This window comes from Bombina bombina, chromosome 3 (genome assembly GCF_027579735.1).
Source record: "Bombina bombina isolate aBomBom1 chromosome 3, aBomBom1.pri, whole genome shotgun sequence".
In the NCBI taxonomy this organism is placed as follows: domain Eukaryota; kingdom Metazoa; phylum Chordata; class Amphibia; order Anura; family Bombinatoridae; genus Bombina; species Bombina bombina.
Window position 1 is genome coordinate 819,578,698 of NC_069501.1, and position 19,218 is coordinate 819,597,915.

Below are 19,218 nucleotides of genomic sequence, written 5' to 3' on the forward strand. Positions count from 1 at the left end.
TTGTCACATGCATTTAAGTGCATGAACTTTCCCTCTCCATTACAAGCATAATTGTTGACTATAACATCATGTTTAGCATTCTGGAAAACTATAAGGAACATATCTAAGAAAAACAGTCCCACACATACAATTAAAGCACAATTTAGCTAGTTACTTTAGGATCAGTGTGCTTTTTAATTCATTCTCCCTTCCTTCTGAAAGGCCATGATATTGAAGGGTCTATCACATAGCATTACTTGTATCCCTGTATCGTCATTAGACAAACAAAGCTTGTTTAAAAACACAAAAAAAACAATGCATGTATAGCTATCACTAGATGTACTATCAAATACAACACAGTTTTTTAATAGCTGCTCTTCCTGTACTAAGTAAAAAAACAAACTTATTTGTCTTTATGCTTGAGAAAAGTTTACGTCATCAATGAAGCGGTAGGAGAGCTATTTTGATTCAGTGAGAAATCAGACCTAGAGGCCTAATTGCACTTATGTTAACATAAAAATCAAAGCAACTTTAACTTATATTTTCGTTTTTCTTTTCACTTTTTTTTAATGTTTAAATAGTGCTCTTTCGTGTTTATTTAGACTAAACCAAGAGGTATTGTAAAGTAGTATTTTATTGTCATGTTAATGTTTATTGTCCTGTTAATTGTTACTGAATATCAGCAAGCAATGGGTAGTTTAGTACCTTCCTAATTTTAATTTTTTTCTTTTTTTATTAAGAGCATTTTTCGTTTGGTGTAGAAGTAAAAGATTACTGGCAAATGATCCCTTAACTGTCACAATGTCTTACAAAGCAAGGTGAATACTGTAGTACTGTGATGTTCATGTCTTTTGGTAGGGGTTATCTAACTGATCCCCCTCAGTGCCTGCTAAGAACAGAGGCAAAGGCAGCAATTTCAGATAGGCAGCAAGAATCTTCTCCCAGTCTGTAGATTCATTGGCCTCCCAGGGGAAATGCAGATTTATCTGCCAGTCTCCTGCCCCTACAGTGTACTTCTCCTTGTGAGATCCTTGGCATTCTGCTTGCATTGCCTCAGTTGGGCCCAGCTACTGTATGCAGTCTTCTGCAGCTGTGGTAAGCATGGTAGAGGAAGGTGCTGAAAGTTAGGTATATTACACCTTCACAGCCCACCACCTAGTATATGGGACACAACAGTGTAGGTTCACATAGCCTGGGGGTAACTATTACTTTAGAAAGGTACTAGCTCTTTAAATAACCCTGGCACTAGCATAGCAATTCAATCAGTATTTAACAGGCTGCATCATTAGACACTCGTTTTTGGCTATAAATTCACTTGCAAATCACGTAAGCCTTTATAGACAGGAAGAGGTGAATTTACAATGGAAAAATATGCAGCATTGGTATTTCCTCCCCTTTTCCTCAGTGCAGTGGATCTTAGATATCTTACTGATGGTTTCCCTGGCTTTCCTAGAAGTATAAGTGGCGTGACTGTTCAACAGAATTTAGAGCAGCAAAATCTCAAATTATTTTGATTTCTGAGCTCTGTGTAATTTGTGCAATAAAATTATAACATTTTCTGGTGTATTTTTATCTGTGTGCTATTGTGTGTGTCGTCACGTTGTAGGTTGCTGTACTCAGTTTCTGTCTACTGTTGTTCACTGTGTTTCTGTTACACTTTACCTTTCTCATTACTATTCTACTTCTACTTCCTTAGATAAAGAAAGGGGGGCTGAGGGCAAGTGGGTTAGAAATCAAAATTATAGGGCAAAATTATTTATTGTGGCAATGTGTTGGCCCTATAATTCAAGAGGAAGGCTAGAAAAATACACGTATATGTACCATTAATTGCAAAGAAAAGAAAAAATCTTGCAAAAAAAGGAAAAAGACTGCCTTTCTCTAATTAGATATATTAACAAAAACCCACTGATATGAATAGTCAGTTTATTGTGGTAAAGTTATGTCAGAAAACAACACTTAGTGTCATAAGGTAGATGAATCAGCAAATACCAATAAATTGTTACTTAATAGTTAAAATTGTCTCAAAAAATACCACTCACACTAAAAAAACTTTATTTGGAGACAAATGTGAAGTCCAGCAGGACTCATACAAACACTCACACACACACACTGGTTAAAATTAGCTCAAGCTCTTAAATACAATTGTAATATTCAAATATATGGCGAGGAGAACATATATAGTAATTTTGCAGCAATCTCTCCAGATAATTTTTAAAGGATATCCTTCATTAATAATGGTGTTAAGGTTGCTGAGTATCTAGATTTTGTGCAAACAAATTAACACAGCGAGTAGTGGACCATTAGATGGTATGTCACGGTAATGATAGCCAGGATTTTTATTTATATACCAGTATTATAATGGCTTAAATTCTGGTTAAATATTTGGTATCTCATACAGACCTGTGCTATGTAGGATTATGGAAAAAGGGGAGTATAATAACAATCTGTTTATGACACAGTGTAACAAGGGGTAGCCGTTATGACATTGGTGAGTTGATTATATATCAGTATATCAAATTTACTATAATTATGCTGTGTGTCTTGATTCAACACTAGCATTACCTGTCCATTGTGGCATAACCCAATACTGTGACTAGATTTGTAAAACCTAAGGTCTTTGTAAAACCTAAGATAAGGTCTAGAAAATGCTGACAGTGCCTGGTATATTTAAGGTAAGCCTGATAGTGATTTAACAACAACTGGGATCATGCTTGCAAAAAGGGATAATATTCATGTTAATACCTATATTACTTATAAATAAAAACGTTTTTTCTCTGAGGGTGATAAATCTTTATTTGGGGCCTAGTTTCCACATGGCTTGTTAGATTACTCCTATGAGTACTTTTTTAAGGCCCTCTGACTTTGAGTGCATGGTGGGAGGGGCCTATTTTAGTTTTCAGTCTGAGACATCCAGCTTCCCTGAAGGAGTCCTCTGGCTTATAGGACCTCTATAGAGGGTTTTGTTCCTGCAAAAATCATTTTTAAGGGCAGGTAGGAGCCACAGCAGAGCTGTGGCAGTGTGTTTGACTGTTTGTTATCAGGTTTAATGTTTTTCTAATTCGTTTTTGGGCCTGAGGGGTTAATCATCCATTTGCAAGTGGGTGCAATGCTGCTTTAGTCCCTTATACACACTGTAAAAATGTCGTAGAGTTTACTACTTTTTTTCACTGTTTTGCAGTTTTTGTGGTAGTTTTTTTCTCTTAAAGGCACAGTACCGTTTTTTATTATTGCTTTTTTCACATTAATTAAAGGGCCACTGTAAGTAAATATTTTCTATGCCTGTTACTAACTAACTACCCCAAATACGCTTTTTATCAATAGCATTTCATTAACATATCTCTACTGTATATCAGAAATCTTGTATGCAAATTTGTTTTCCAAACCCACTCCGTGGGTATCCTTTGCTCTGTACCAATCCGTTTACAATACCTAGGTTTCAAAATGGCGCTTTAAACACAAAGTTATTGGTTTAAGTATTTTGAACATGCAGTGCTGAAAATAGTGGGCAGGATAACGTGACATCATCGGCGAATAAAAGATATAACTTTCTCCTGTTAAGTGTAGTCAGTCCACGGGTCATCATTACTTATGGGATATTAACTCCTCCCCAACAGGAAGTGCAAGAGGATCACCCAAGCAGAGCTGCTATATAGCTCCTCCCCTCTACGTCACACCCAGTCATTCTCTTGCACCCAACTAATAGATAGGATGTGTGAGAGGACTGTGGTGATTTAACTTAGTTTTTTATATCTTCAATCAAAAGTTTGTTATTTTAAACGACACCGGAGTGTGTTGTTTCCTTCTCAGGCAGAATTTGAAGAAGAATCTACCTGAGTTTTTGTATATGATCTTAGCGGACGTAACTAAGATCCGTTTTGCTGTTCTCGGCCATTCTGAGGAGTAAGGTAACTTCAGATCAGGGGACAGCGGGCAGGTTCACCTGCAAACAGGTATGTTGCAGTATATTATTTTCTAAGGAATGGAATTGACTTTGAAAATACTGCTAATACCGATATAATGTAAGTACAGCCTTAAATGCAGTAGTAGCAACTGGTATCAGGCTGACATGTATATATGTTAACACTTAAGTATTTCTGGGGAATGGCACTTCACTGGGAAAATACTGTATGCATATATTTTTTAGCCTAACTTGCAGTGGGAGCAACTAGCAACAGGCTTTTTAAAGACATTTCATATATATTGATTTTAAACGTTTGCTGGCATGTTAAATCGTTTAATTCTCTGAGGTACTTGGTGAAAATTGCTTTGGGCTTTATTTTCCACATGGCTGTCGTTGTTTTAAATTAAAACAGTTTACTGAGCTCCCCTCACTGTTGTAGTGTGAGTGGGAGGGGCCTATTTTGGCGCTTTTACTACGCATCAGAAATTCAGTCACAGTCTGTCTTTTTCTCCCTGCATGATCCAGGACGTCTCCACAGAGCTCAGGGGTCTTCAAAACTAGTTTTAAGGGAGGTAATCACTCACAGCAGACCTGTGAGACTGTGCTTGACTGTGATAAAAACGTTTATATTGTCAATTGTTATACGTTTTTTTCTGATATTAAGGGTTAATCATCCATTGCTAATGTGTGCAATCCTTTGCTAATTTTCATATATATAACTAATCCGGTTCATTGTTATTCAACTGTGATAGTTTTCTTCTGTTAAGTGTGATCAGTCCACGGGTCATCATTACTTCTGGGATATTACTCCTCCCCAACAGGAAGTGCAAGAGGATTCACCCAGCAGAGCTGCATACAGCTCCTCCCCCCTACGTCACCCCCAGTCATTCTCTTGCACCCAACGACTAGATAGGATGTGTGAGAGGACTATGGTGATTATACTTAGTTTTATATCTTCAATCAAAAGTTTGTTATTTTAAAATAGCACCGGAGTGTGTTATTACCTCTCTGGCAGAGTTTGAAGAAGAATCTACCAGAGTTTTGCTATGATTTTAGCCGGAGTAGTTAAGATCATATTGCTGTTCTCGGCCATCTGAGGAGTGAGGTAAACTTCAGATCAGGGGACAGCGGGCAGATGAATCTGCATAGAGGTATGTAGCAGTTTTTATTTTCTGACAATGGAATTGATGAGAAAATCCTGCCATACCGATATAATGTCATGTATGTATACTTTACACTTCAGTATTCTGGGGAATGGTACTTCACTAGAATTACACTGTAAGAAATACATAAAGCTGTTTAATAACTAGAGATTATGTTTAACGTTTTTGCTGGAATGTAAAATCGTTTTCATTTGCTGAGGTACTGTGTGAATAAATGTTTGGGCACTATTTTTCCACTTGGCAGTTGCTTAATCTGTTTTTCTGACAGTTTCTGTTCTCCCTCACTGCTGTGTGTGAGGGGGAGGGGCCGTTTTTTGGCGCTTTTACTATGCATCAAATATTTCAGTCAGCAACTCATTGTATTCCCTGCATGATCCGGTTCATCTCTACAGAGCTCAGGGGTCTTCAAAACTTATTTTGAGGGAGGTAATTTCTCTCAGCAGAGCTGTGAGAATTATAGTTTGACTGAGATAAAAAACGTTTATTCTGTAATTTGTTTCCTGCTTTCAGAATTTGTTATCTTTGCTAATGGGATTAAACCTTTGCTAAAGTTGTGTTGTTTACAAGGATTGAGGCTATAACTGTTTCAATTTATTAATTTTCAACTGTCATAGATCTTCTGTGCTTCTTAAAGGCACAGTACGTTTTAATATTATTCTAATTGAATTGTATTTCCAAGTTGCAAGTTTATTTGCTAGTGTGTTAAACATGTCTGATTCAGAGGATGATACCTGTGTCATTTGTTGCAATGCCAAAGTGGAGCCCAATAGAAATGTATGTACTAACTGTATTGATGCTACTTTAAATAAAAGTCAATCTGTACAAATTGAACAAATTTCACCAAACAACGAGGGGAGAGTTATGCCGACTAACTCGCCTCACGTGTCAGTACCTACATCTCCCGCTCAGAGGGAGGTGCGTGATATTGTAGCGCCGAGTACATCTGGGCGGCCATTACAAATCACATTACAGGATATGGCTACTGTTATGACTGAGGTTTTGGCTAAATTACCAGAACTAAGAGGTAAGCGTGATCACTCTGGGGTGAGAACAGAGTGCGCTGATAATATTAGGGCCATGTCAGACACTGCGTCACAGGTGGCAGAACATGAGGACGGAGAACTTCATTCTGTGGGTGACGGTTCTGATCCAAACAGACTGGATTCAGATATTTCAAATTTTAAATTTAAACTGGAAAACCTCCGTGTATTACTAGGGGAGGTGTTAGCGGCTCTGAATGATTGTAACACAGTTGCAATACCAGAGAAAATGTGTAGGTTGGATAAATATTTTGCGGTACCGACGAGTACTGAGGTTTTTCCTATACCTAAGAGACTTACTGAAATTGTTACTAAGGAGTGGGATAGACCCGGTGTGCCGTTCTCACCCCCTCCGATATTTAGAAAAATGTTTCCAATAGACGCCACCACAAGGGACTTATGGCAAACGGTCCCTAAGGTGGAGGGAGCAGTTTCTACCTTAGCTAAGCGTACCACTATCCCGGTGGAGGATAGCTGTGCTTTTTCAGATCCAATGGATAAAAAGTTAGAGGGTTACCTTAAGAAAATGTTTGTTCAACAAGGTTTTATATTGCAACCCCTTGCATGCATTGCGCCGATCACGGCTGCAGCGGCATTCTGGATTGAGTCTCTGGAAGAGAACATTGGTTCAGCTACTCTGGACGACATTACGGACAGGCTTAGAGTCCTTAAACTATCTAATTCATTCATTTCGGAGGCCGTAGTACATCTTACTAAACTTACGGCGAAGAATTCAGGATTCGCCATTCAGGCACGCAGGGCGCTGTGGCTAAAATCCTGGTCAGCTGATGTTACTTCTAAGTCTAAATTGCTTAATATACCTTTCAAAGGGCAGACCTTATTCGGGCCCGGGTTGAAAGAGATTATCGCTGACATTACAGGAGGTAAAGGCCATGCCCTGCCTCAGGACAAAGCCAAAGCCAAGACTAGACAGTCTAATTTTCGTTCCTTTCGTAATTTCAAAGCAGGAGCAGCATCAACTTCCTCTGCACCAAAACAGGAAGGAGCTGTTGCTCGCTACAGACAAGGCTGGAAACCTAACCAGTCCTGGAACAAGGGCAAGCAGACTAGGAAACCTGCTGCTGCCCCTAAAACAGCATGAATTGAGGGCCCCCGATCCGGGATCGGATCTAGTGGGGGGCAGACTTTCTCTCTTCGCCCAGGCTTGGGCAAGAGATGTTCAGGATCCCTGGGCGCTAGAGATAATATCTCAGGGATACCTTCTGGACTTCAAATACTCTCCTCCAAGAGAGAGATTTCATCTGTCAAGATTGTCAACAATCCAGACAAAGAAAGAGGCGTTTCTACGCTGCGTACAAGAGCTCTTGTTAATGGGAGTAATCCATCCAGTTCCACGATCGGAACAGGGACAGGGGTTTTACTCAAATCTGTTTGTGGTTCCCAAAAAAGAGGGAACTTTCAGACCAATCCTGGACTTAAAGATCCTAAACAAATTCCTAAGAGTTCCATCGTTCAAGATGGAGACTATTCGGACAATTTTACCTATGATCCAAGAGGGTCAATACATGACCACTGTAGATTTAAAAGATGCTTACCTTCACATACCGATTCACAAAGATCATTATCGGTACCTAAGGTTTGCCTTCCTAGACAGGCATTACCAGTTTGTGGCTCTTCCATTCGGATTGGCTACAGCTCCAAGAATCTTCACAAAGGTTCTGGGTGCTCTTCTGGCGGTACTAATACCGCGGGGAATCTCGGTAGCTCCATACCTAGACGACATTCTGATACAAGCTTCAAGCTTTCAAACTGCCAAGTCTCATACAGAGTTAGTGCTGGCATTTCTAAGGTCACATGGATGGAAGGTGAACGAAAAGAAAAGTTCACTCGTTCCACTCACAAGAGTTCCCTTCCTGGGGACTCTTATAGATTCTGTAGAAATGAAGATTTACCTGACAGAGGACAGGCTAACAAGACTTCAAAGTGCCTGCCGCACCCTTCATTCCATTCAACACCCGTCAGTGGCTCAATGCATGGAGGTAATCGGCTTAATGGTAGCGGCAATGGACATAGTACCCTTTGCACGCTTACACCTCAGACCACTGCAACTGTGCATGCTAAGTCAGTGGAATGGGGATTACTCAGTCTTATCCCCTTCTCTGAATCTGGATAAAGAGACCAGAAATTCTCTTCTATGGTGGCTTTCTCGGCCACATCTGTCCAGGGGGATGCCATTCAGCAGACCAGACTGGACAATTGTAACAACAGACGCCAGCCTTCTAGGTTGGGGTGCCGTCTGGAATTCTCTGAAGGCTCAGGGACAATGGAGTCAGGAGGAGAGTCTCCTGCCAATAAACATTCTGGAATTGAGAGCAGTTCTCAATGCCCTCCTGGCTTGGCCCCAGTTGACAACTCGGGGGTTCATCAGGTTTCAGTCGGACAACATCACGACTGTAGCTTACATCAACCATCAGGGAGGGACAAGAAGCTCCCTAGCTATGATGGAAGTATCAAAGATAATTTGCTGGGCAGAGTCTCACTCTTGCCACCTGTCAGCAATCCACATCCCGGGAGTGGAGAACTGGGAGGCGGATTTCTTAAGTCGTCAGACTTTTCATCCGGGGGAGTGGGAACTTCATCCGGAGGTCTTTGCCCAAATACTTCGACGTTGGGGCAAACCAGAGATAGATCTCATGGCGTCTCGACAGAACGCCAAGCTTCCTCGTTACGGGTCCAGATCCAGGGATCCAGGAGCAGTCCTGATAGATGCTCTGACAGCACCTTGGGACTTCAGGATGGCTTACGTGTTTCCACCCTTCCCGTTGCTTCCTCGATTGATTGCCAGAATCAAACAAGAGAGAGCATCAGTGATTCTAATAGCACCTGCGTGGCCACGCAGGACTTGGTATGCAGACCTGGTGGACATGTCATCCTGTCCACCTTGGTCTCTACCTCTGAAACAGGACCTTCTGATACAGGGTCCCTTCAAACATCAAAATCTAACTTCTCTGAAGCTGACTGCTTGGAAATTGAACGCTTGATTTTATCAAGACGTGGATTTTCTGAGTCAGTTATTGATACCTTAATACAGGCTAGGAAACCTGTTACCAGAAAGATTTACCATAAGATATGGCGTAAATACCTATATTGGTGTGAATCCAAAGGTTACTCTTGGAGTAAGGTTAGGATTCCTAGGATATTGTCTTTTCTACAAGAAGGTTTAGAAAAGGGTTTATCTGCTAGTTCATTAAAGGGACAGATCTCAGCTCTGTCCATTCTGTTACACAAACGTCTGTCAGAAGTTCCTGACGTCCAGGCTTTTTGTCAGGCTTTGGCCAGAATTAAGCCTGTGTTTAAAACTGTTGCTCCACCATGGAGTTTAAACCTTGTTCTTAATGTTTTACAGGGCGTTCCGTTTGAACCCCTTCATTCCATTGATATAAAGTTGTTATCTTGGAAAGTTCTATTTTTAATGGCTATTTCCTCGGCTCGAAGAGTCTCTGAATTATCAGCCTTACATTGTGATTCTCCTTATTTGATTTTTCATTCGGATAAGGTAGTCCTGCGTACTAAACCTGGGTTCTTACCTAAGGTAGTTACTAACAGGAATATCAATCAAGAGATTGTTGTTCCTTCTTTATGCCCAAATCCTTCTTCAAAGAAGGAACGTCTACTGCACAACCTGGATGTAGTCCGTGCTCTAAAATTTTACTTACAGGCAACTAAGGAATTTCGACAAACGTCTTCTCTGTTTGTCATTTACTCTGGGCAGAGGAGAGGTCAAAAAGCTTCCGCTACCTCTCTTTCTTTTTGGCTTCGTAGCATAATTCGTTTAGCTTATGAGACTGCTGGACAGCAGCCTCCTGAAAGAATTACAGCTCATTCTACTAGAGCTGTGGCTTCCACTTGGGCCTTCAAGAATGAGGCCTCTGTTGAACAGATTTGCAAGGCTGCAACTTGGTCTTCGCTTCATACTTTTTCCAAATTTTACAAATTTGACACTTTTGCTTCATCGGAGGCTATTTTTGGGAGAAAGGTTCTTCAGGCAGTGGTTCCTTCTGTATAAAGAGCCTGCCTATCCCTCCCGTCATCCGTGTACTTTTGCTTTGGTATTGGTATCCCAGAAGTAATGATGACCCGTGGACTGATCACACTTAACAGAAGAAAACATAATTTATGCTTACCTGATAAATTCCTTTCTTCTGTAGTGTGATCAGTCCACGGCCCGCCCTGTTTTTAAGGCAGGTAAATATTTTTTAATTTATACTCCAGTCACCACTTCACCCTTGGCTTTTCCTTTCTCGTTGGTCCTTGGTCGAATGACTGGGGGTGACGTAGTGGGGAGGAGCTGTATGCAGCTCTGCTGGGTGAATCCTCTTGCACTTCCTGTTGGGGAGGAGTAATATCCCAGAAGTAATGATGACCCGTGGACTGATCACACTACAGAAGAAAGGAATTTATCAGGTAAGCATAAATTATGTTTTTGTGTGCTTCTTAAAGGCACAGTAACGTTTTTTACATATTGCTTGTAAATTTAGTTGAAAAGTATTTCCAAGCTTGCTAGTCTAATTGCTAGTTTGTTTAAACATGTCTGACTCAGAGGAAACTCTCTGTGCAATATGTTCAAAAGCCGAGGTGGAGCCCAATAGAAATTTATGTACTAATTGCATTGATGCTACTTTAAATAAAAGTCAATCTGTACATGTTAAGCAACATTCACCAGACAACGAGGGGGAAGTTATGCCGACTAACTTGCCTCACGTGTCAGTACCTGCATCTCCCGCGCAGGAGGTGCGTGATATTGTAACGCCAAGTACATCAGGGCGGCCATTACAAATCACTTTACAAGACATGGCTAACGTTATGACTGAAGTTTTGTCTAAATTGCCAGAACTTAGAGGTAAACGAGATCACTCTGGGATGAGAACAGAGTATACTGATAATGCTAGGGCCATGTCTGATACTGCGTCACAATATGCTGAGCATGAGGACGGAGAGCTTCATTCTGCGGGTGACGGATCTGATCCAAGTAAATTGGATTCAGACATTTCAAATTTTAAGTTTAAGCTGGAAAACCTCCGTGTGTTACTAGGGGAGGTGTTAGCGGCTCTGAATGATTGTAACACAGTTGCAATCCCAGAGAAAATGTGTAGGTTGGATAAATATTTTGCGGTACCGACGAGTACTGACGTTTTTCCTATACCTAAGAGACTTACTGAAATTATTTCTAAGGAGTGGGACAGACCCGGTGTGCCTTTCTCACCCCCTCCTATATGCAGAAAAATGTTTCCAATAGACGCCACCACACGGGACTTATGGCAAACGGTCCCTAAGGTGGAGGGAGCAGTTTCTACTTTAGCTAAGCGTACCACTATCCCGGTGGAGGATAGCTGTGCTTTTTCTGATCCAATGGATAAAAAGTTAGAGGGTTACCTTAAGAAAATGTTTGTTCAACAAGGTTTTATATTACAACCCCTTGCATGCATTGCGCCTGTCACGGCTGCGGCTGCATTTTGGTTTGAGTCTCTGGAAGACACCCTTGACTCAGCGACATTAGATGAGATTTCACTTAAGCTTAAAACCCTTAAGCTAGCTAATTCATTTATTTCCGATGCCGTAGTACACTTAACTAAACTCACGGCTAAGAATTCCGGATTCGCCATTCAGGCACGCAGAGCGCTGTGGCTAAAATCCTGGTCAGCTGATGTAACTTCTAAATCGAAATTACTTAACATACCTTTCAAGGGGCAGACTTTATTCGGGCCCGGTTTGAAAGAAATTATCGCTGATATTACGGGAGGTAAAGGCCATGCCCTGCCTCAGGACAGAGCCAAACCTAGGGCTAGACAGTCTAATTTTCGTGCCTTTCGTAACTTCAAGGCAGGAGCAGCATCAACTTCCTCTGCTCCAAAACAGGAAGGAGCTGTTGCTCGCTACAGACAAGGCTGGAAACCTAACCAGACCTGGAACAAGGGCAAGCAGGCCAGAAAACCTGCTGCTGCCCCTAAGACAGCATGAAGGGAGGGCCCCCGATCCGGTAACGGATCTAGTGGGGGGCAGACTCTCTCTCTTTGCCCAGGCTTGGGCAAGAGATGTCCAGGATCCCTGGGCGTTGGAGATCATATCTCAGGGATATCTTCTGGACTTCAAAGCTTCTCCTCCACAAATGAGATTTCACCTTTCAAGGTTGTCAACAAACCAGATAAAGAAAGAGGCGTTTCTACGCTGTGTACAATACCTTTTACTAATGGGAGTGATCCACCCTGTTCCGCGGTCGGAACACGGACAAGGGTTTTACTCAAATCTGTTTGTGGTTCCCAAAAAAGAGGGAACCTTCAGACCAATATTGGATTTAAAGATCCTAAACAAATTCCTAAGAGTTCCATCATTCAAGATGGAAACTATTCGGACAATCTTACCCATGATCCAAAGAGGTCAGTATATGACCACAGTGGATTTAAAGGATGCTTACCTTCACATACCGATTCACAGAGAACATTACCGGTATCTAAGGTTTGCCTTCCTAGACGGGCATTACCAGTTTGTAGCTCTTCCCTTCGGGTTGGCTACGGCTCCAAGAATCTTTACAAAGGTTCTGGGCTCTCTTCTGGCGGTACTAAGACCGCAAGGAATTTCGGTAGCTCCGTACCTAGACGACATTCTGATTCAAGCGTCAAGCTTTCAAACTGCCAAGTCTCATACAGAGTTAGTACTGGCTTTTCTAAGGTCGCATGGGTGGAAAGTGAACGAGGAGAAGAGTTCTCTCTTACCACTCACAAGAGTTCCCTTCTTGGGGACTCTTATAGATTCTGTAGAAATGAAAATTTACCTGACAGAGGACAGGTTAACAAAGCTTCTAAATGCTTGCCGTGTCCTTCATTCCATTCAACACCCGTCAGTGGCTCAATGCATGGAGGTAATCGGCTTAATGGTAGCGGCAATGGACATAGTTCCTTTTGCACGCCTGCACCTCAGACCGCTGCAATTGTGCATGCTAAGTCAGTGGAATGGGGATTACTCAGATTTGTCCCCTACGCTGAATCTGGATCAGGAGTCCAGAGATTCTCTTCTATGGTGGCTTTCTCGGCCGCATCTGTCCAGGGGGATGCCGTTCAGCAGACCAGACTGGACAATTGTAACTACAGACGCCAGCCTTCTAGGTTGGGGCGCTGTCTGGAATTCCCTGAAGGCTCAGGGATCATGGACTCAAGAGGAGAGTCTCCTTCCAATAAACATTCTGGAATTGAGAGCAGTTCTCAATGCCCTACTGGCTTGGCCTCAGTTAGCAACTCTGAGGTTTATCAGGTTTCAGTCGGACAACATCACGACTGTGGCTTACATCAACCATCAGGGAGGGACAAGAAGTTCCCTAGCGATGATGGAAGTCTCAAAGATAATTCGCTGGGCAGAGTCTCACTCTTGCCACCTGTCAGCGATCCACATCCCAGGAGTGGACAACTGGGAGGCGGATTTCCTAAGTCGCCAGACTTTTCATCCGGGGGAGTGGGAACTTCATCCGGAGGTCTTTGCCCAGATACTTCGACGTTGGGGCAAACCAGATATGGATCTCATGGCGTCTCGCCAGAACGCCAAGCTTCCTCGTTACGGGTCCAGGTCCAGGGACCCGGGAGCGGTCCTGATAGATGCCTTGACAGCACCTTGGACCTTCAGGATGGCTTATGTGTTTCCGCCATTCCCGATGCTTCCTCGTTTGATTGCAAGGATCAAACAGGAGAAAGCATCAGTGATTCTAATAGCACCTGCGTGGCCACGCAGGACCTGGTATGCAGATCTAGTGGACATGTCATCCTGTCCACCTTGGTCTCTGCCTCTGAGACAGGACCTTCTAATTCAGGGTCCTTTCAAACATCAAAACATAATTTCTCTGAAGCTGACTGCATGGAAATTGAACGCCTAATTTTATCAAAGCGTGGATTTTCAGAGCCAGTAATTGATACCTTAATACAGGCTAGGAAACCTGTTACCAGGAAAATTTACCATAAGATATGGCGTAAATACTTACACTGGTCCGAATCCAAGGGTTACTCATGGAGTAAGGTTAGGATTCCTAGGATATTGTCCTTTCTACAAGAAGGTTTAGAAAAGGGTTTATCTGCTAGTTCGTTAAAAGGACAGATCTCAGCTCTGTCCATCCTTTTACACAAGCGTCTGTCAGAAGTTCCAGACGGTCAGGCTTTTTGTCAGGCTTTGGCCAGGATTAAGCCTGTGTTTAAATCTGTTGCTCCGCCGTGGAGCTTAAACTTAGTTCTTAACGTTTTACAGGGTGTTCCGTTTGAACCCCTTCACTCCATTGATATCAAGCTGTTATCTTGGAAAGTTCTGTTTTTAATGGCTATTTCCTCGGCTCGTAGAGTCTCTGAGTTATCGGCCTTACATTGTGATTCTCCTTATCTGATTTTTCATTCAGACAAGGTATTGCTGCGTACAAAACCTGGGTTTTTACCTAAGGTAGTTTCCAATAAAAATATCAATCAAGAGATTGTTGTTCCATCATTGTGTCCTAACCCTTCTTCAAAGAAGGAACGACTTCTGCACAATCTAGATGTAGTCCGTGCCCTGAAATTTTATTTACAGGCAACTAAAGATTTTCGACAAACTTCTTCCCTGTTTGTCGTTTATTCTGGACAGAGGAGAGGTCAAAAAGCATCTGCTACCTCTCTATCCTTTTGGCTTCGTAGCATCATACGTTTAGCCTATGAGACTGCTGGACAGCAACCTCCTGAAAGGATTACAGCTCATTCTACGAGAGCTGTGGCTTCCACTTGGGCCTTTAAGAACGAGGCCTCTGTTGAACAGATTTGCAAGGCTGCAACTTGGTCTTCTCTTCATACTTTTTCCAAATTTTACAAATTTGACACTTTTGCTTCTTCGGAGGCTGTTTTTGGGAGAAAGGTTCTTCAGGCAGTGGTTCCTTCCGTATAGAGATCCTGCCTGTCCCTCCCGTCATCCGTGTACTTAGCTTTGGTATTGGTATCCCATAAGTAATGATGACCCGTGGACTGACTACACTTAACAGGAGAAAACATAGTTTATGCTTACCTGATAAATTCCTTTCTCCTGTAGTGTAGTCAGTCCACGGCCCGCCCTGTTTTTTAAGGCAGGTCTAAATTTTTTAATTATACTCCAGTCACCACTGCACCCTATAGTTTCTCCTTTCTCGTTTGGTTCCTGGTCGAATGACTGGGTGTGACGTAGAGGGGAGGAGCTATATAGCAGCTCTGCTTGGGTGATCCTCTTGCACTTCCTGTTGGGGAGGAGTTAATATCCCATAAGTAATGATGACCCGTGGACTGACTACACTACAGGAGAAAGGAATTTATCAGGTAAGCATAAATTATGTTTTTAGAACGTTATGAAATTTCGTTTTGGAGAAAATATAGGTCAGTAGGTTTTAATTAATGTTTATTAACTTTAATATGTTAGTTGTTTAGCTTAAAAATTATAACAGAAAGTAATCCTTTAAAGTGTTTTCCAAGCTTGCTGGTCTCATTACTAGTCTGTTAAACATGTCTGACATAGAGGAAACTCCTTGTTCATTATGTTTAGAAGCCATTGTGGAACCCCCTCTTAGAATGTGTACCAAATGCACTGACCTTTCTATAAGTTATAAAGACCATATTATGGCTTTTAAAGATTTATCACCTGAGGTTTCTGAGACTGACAAAAGGGAGATTATGCCATCTAGCTCTCCACACGTGTCAGAACCTATAACTCCCGCTCAAGGGACGCCAAGTTACATCTAGCGCGTCCAATGCGTTTACTTTACAAGACATGGCGGCAGTTATGAATCATACCCTCACAGAGGTATTGTCCAAACTGCCAGAGTTACAAGGAAAGCGGGACAGCTCTGGGGCTAGAACAAATACAGAGCTCTCTGACGCTTTAGTAGCTATGTCTGATATACCCTCACAATGTGCAGAAGTTGAAGCAGGAGAGCTTCTATCTGTGGGTGACTTCTCTGATTCAGGGAAGACATTACTTCAGTCTGACTCTGAAATTACAGCATTTAAATTTAAGCTTGAACACCTCCGTGTCTTGCTCAGGGAGGTTTTAGCGACTCTGGATGACTATGACACCATTGTAGTCCCAGAGAAATTGTGTAAAATGGACAAATACTTTGCAGTGCCTGTTTACACTGATGTTTTTCCAATCCTTAAGAGGTTTTCAGAAATTATTACTAAGGAATGGGATAGACCAGGTGTGCCGTGTTCTCCCCCTCCTGCTTTTAAGAAAATGTTTCCTATAGATGCCGCTACACGGGACTTGTGGCAGACGGTCCCTAAGGTGGAGGGAGCAGTTTCTACCCTAGCTAAGCTTACAACTTTTCCTGTCGAGGACAGTTGTGCTTTCCTAGATCCTATGGATAAGAAATGAGATGGTTTCCTTAAGAAAATCTTTATACAACAAGGTTTTATTCTCCAGCCTCTTGCATGCTTTGCCGCAGTCACTGCTGCAGCGGCTTTCTGGTTCGAGTCTCTGGAGGAGGCTTTACAGGTAGAGACCCCGTTGGAATATATCTTTGACAGGCTTAAAGCTCTTAAGTTAGCCAATTCATTTATTTCTGACGCCGTTTTTCATTTAACCAAGCTAACGGCTAAAAATTCAGGTTTTGCCATTCAGGCACGTAGGGCGCTATGGCTTAAATCCTGGTCAGCTGATGTCACTTCAAAGTCTAAACTTCTCAAGATCCCCTTCAAAGGGCAGACCCTATTTGGGCCTGGACTGAAGGAGATCATTTCTGATATTACTGGAGGAAAAGTCCACGCCCTTCCCCAGGATAGGTCCAACAAGTTAAGGAGCAAACAGACTAATTTTCGTTCCTTTCGAAACTTCAAGAGTGGCGCAGCTTCATTTTCCTCTTCTACAAAACAAGAGGGAAATTTTGCCCAGTCCAAGCCAGTCTGGAGACCTAACCAGGCTTGGAACAAGGGGAAACAGGCCAAAAAGCCTGCTGCTGCCTCTAAGACAGCATGAAGGAGTAGCCCCCGATCCGGGACCGGATCTAGTGGGGGGCAGACTTTCTCTCTTCGCCCAGGCTTGGGCAAGAGACTTCCAGGATCCCTGGGCTCTGGAGATTGTTTCCCAGGGATATCTTCTGGATTTCAAAGCTTCATCTCCAAAGGGGAGATTTCATCTCTCACAATTATCTGCAAACCAGATAAAGAGAGAGGCATTCTTACATTACGTTCAAGACCTACTAGTTATGGGAGCGATCCACCCATTTCCAAAGGAGGAACAGGGGCAGGGCCCTCTATTCAAATCTGTTTATAGTTCCCAAGAAAGAGGGAACTTTCAGACCAATCTTGGATCTCAAGATCCTAAACAAATTTCTCAGGGTCCCATCCTTCAAGATGGAGACTATTCGAACCATCCTACCTATGATCCAGGAGGGTCAATACATGACTACCGTGGATTTAAAGGATGCTTATCTACATATTCCGATACACAGGGATCATCATCAGTTTCTCAGGTTCGCCTTCCTAGACAGGCATTACCAGTTTGTGGCTCTTCCCTTCGGGTTAGCCACGGCACCAAGAATCTTTATGAAGGTTCTAGGGTCCCTTCTGGCGGTTCTAAGACCGCAGGGTATAGCAGTAGCCCCTTACCTAGACGACATCCTGATACAGGCGTCAACTTTTCATATCGCCAGGTCCCATACGGACATTGTTCTGGCATTCCTAAGGTCTCACGGGTGGAAGGTAAACGAAGGAAAGAGTTCTCTCTCACCTCTCACAAGAGTTTCCTTCCTAGGAACTCTGATAGATTCAGTAGAAATGAAGATTTATCTGACAGAGGTCAGGTTGTCAAAACTTCTAACTTCCTGCCGTGCTCTTTATTCCATTTCTCGTCCGTCAGTGGCTCAGTGTATGGAGGTAATTGGATTAATGGTAGCGGCAATGGACATAGTTCCGTTTGCCCGCCTACATCTCAGACCACTGCAACTTTGCATGCTCAATCAGTGGAATGGGGATTACACAGATTTGTCCCCTCTACTAAATCTGGATCAAGAGACCAGGGATTCTCTTCTCTGGTGGCTATCTCGGGTCCATCTGTCCAAGGGAATGAGTTTCCGCAGGCCAGAATGGACTATAGTAACGACAGATGCCAGCCTTCTGGGCTGGGGTGCAGTCTGGAACTCCCTGAAGGCTCAGGGTTCGTGGACTCAGGAGGAGGCCCTCCTTCCGATAAACATTCTGGAACTAAGAGCAATATTCAATGCTCTTCAGGCTTGGCCTCAGCTAGCTGCGGTCAGGTTCATCAGATTTCAGTCGGACATCATCACGACTGTAGCCTATATCAACCATCAGGGGGATCAAGGAGCCCCCTGGCAATGTTGGAGGTCTCAAAGATAATTCTATGGGCAGAGGTTCACTCTTGCCATCTCTCAGCTATCCATATCCCAGGAGTAGAGAACTGGGAGGCGGATTTTATAAGTCGGCAGACTTTTCATCCGGGGGAGTGGGAGCTCCATCCGGAGGTATTTGCCCAGTTGATCCAACTTTGGGGCAAACCAGAACTGGATTTCTTCTGTTAAGTGTGATCAGTCCACGGGTCATCATTACTTCTGGGATATCACTCCTCCCCAACAGGAAGTGCAAGAGGATTCACCCAGCAGAGCTGCATATAGCTCCTCCCCTCTACGTCACTCCCAGTCATTCTCTTGCACCCAACGACTAGATAGGATGTGTGAGAGGACTATGGTGATTATACTTAGTTTTATATCTTCAATCAAAAGTTTGTTATTTTAAAATTGCACCGGAGTGTGTTATTATCTCTCTGGCAGAGTTTGAAGAAGAATCTACCAGAGTTTTTGTTATGATTTTAGCCGGAGTAGTTAAGATCATATTGCTGTTTCTCGGCCATCTGAGGAGAGGTAAACTTCAGATCAGGGGACAGCGGGCAGATGAATCTGCATAGAGGTATGTAGCAGTTTTTATTTTCTGACAATGGAATTGATGAGAAAATCCTGCCATACCGATATAATGTCATGTATGTATACTTTACACTTCAGTATTCTGGGGAATGGTACTTCACTAGAATTACACTGTAAGAAATACATAAAGCTGTTTAATAACTAGAGATTATGTTTAACGTTTTTGCTGGAATGTAAAATCGTTTTCATTTACTGAGGTACTGAGTGAATAAATGTTTG

General features: G+C 42.6%; 1 protein-coding gene across 1 annotated transcript in view; it reads left to right on the forward strand.

The window, feature by feature from the left end:
• TUBGCP3 (tubulin gamma complex associated protein 3) overlaps positions 1 to 19,218 on the forward strand; it is a 932,421-nt gene that overhangs the window by 412,057 nt on the left and 501,146 nt on the right. The gene's annotated exons all lie outside the window — the stretch shown is intronic.